Below are 850 nucleotides of genomic sequence, written 5' to 3'. Positions count from 1 at the left end.
GTCGATATGTCCGAGTGGTTAAGGAGACAGACTTGAAATCTGTTGGGCTTCGCCCGCGCAGGTTCGAACCCTGCTGTCGACGCAAATCTGTTTTTTTTTCGAGCTAGTTATCAATATTTAGGCTGTATTTGTTACGAAGGAAAATATTTTCCAATTTTCCCATATTTGGTTGGCCTAAATATTTTGGAAATCATTCTCTCATTAACTCAATTTTGCGTATCAAGAGAAGGAAAAGCATTTTCCAAAACTCCTTCTCAACCTTCCCCATCCTATTATCCATCCCCACAAACCCCCATGAACTCACCCCCACCCCCAACCCTTGCCTCACCCCACCCCTACCATAAATAAAAATATTACTATTAGTATTTCCTTTTCATGTTATAGATAGACTTTTTTTCATTTCAATAAATGATTGTTTTTTTCATGATATAAAAAAGTATTTTTTTTCTTTTTAACAAAAAAATACTTTCTTTTCCGGTAGAAAAAGTATTTTTTTCATTTCAACAAAAAAAATATTTTCTTTTCATAATGTAAAAAAGTATTTTTTTTCCTCATTTTAACAAAATGAGTATTTTCTTTTCATGATGTAGAAAAGGTATTTTCTTTTATTTCAATAAAATGAATACTTTATTTTTATGTTGTAGAAAGAATACTTTCTTTTTCAATGAAAAAAATAATATTTCTTTTTGGTTATGGAGCACAAATTTTAACGTTATTTTTGCGTAAGAAAGTAAAGCAGGAAGGGGAGCACGGAAAATATGGGGATTTGGGAGAAGGGGGAGGGGGTAAGAAAAGTAGCATAAAAAAATTTCTAAAAAATATTTTTTACTCTCTAAACAAAACAAACACT

The 850-nt window shown here is 31.3% G+C and overlaps 1 non-coding gene across 1 annotated transcript; it reads left to right on the top strand.

The window, feature by feature from the left end:
• Positions 1-82, top strand: TRNAS-UGA (transfer RNA serine (anticodon UGA)). The gene has a single exon. It is a non-coding gene; the product is annotated as a tRNA-Ser (tRNA).
• The last annotated feature ends 768 nt before the right edge of the window (positions 83-850 follow it).

This window comes from Nicotiana tabacum, chromosome 5 (assembly GCF_000715075.1).
Source record: "Nicotiana tabacum cultivar K326 chromosome 5, ASM71507v2, whole genome shotgun sequence".
In the NCBI taxonomy this organism is placed as follows: Eukaryota; Viridiplantae; Streptophyta; class Magnoliopsida; order Solanales; family Solanaceae; genus Nicotiana; species Nicotiana tabacum.
Note: the sequence above shows the minus strand (reverse complement) of the source record. Positions and strands in the feature narration are given on the sequence as shown.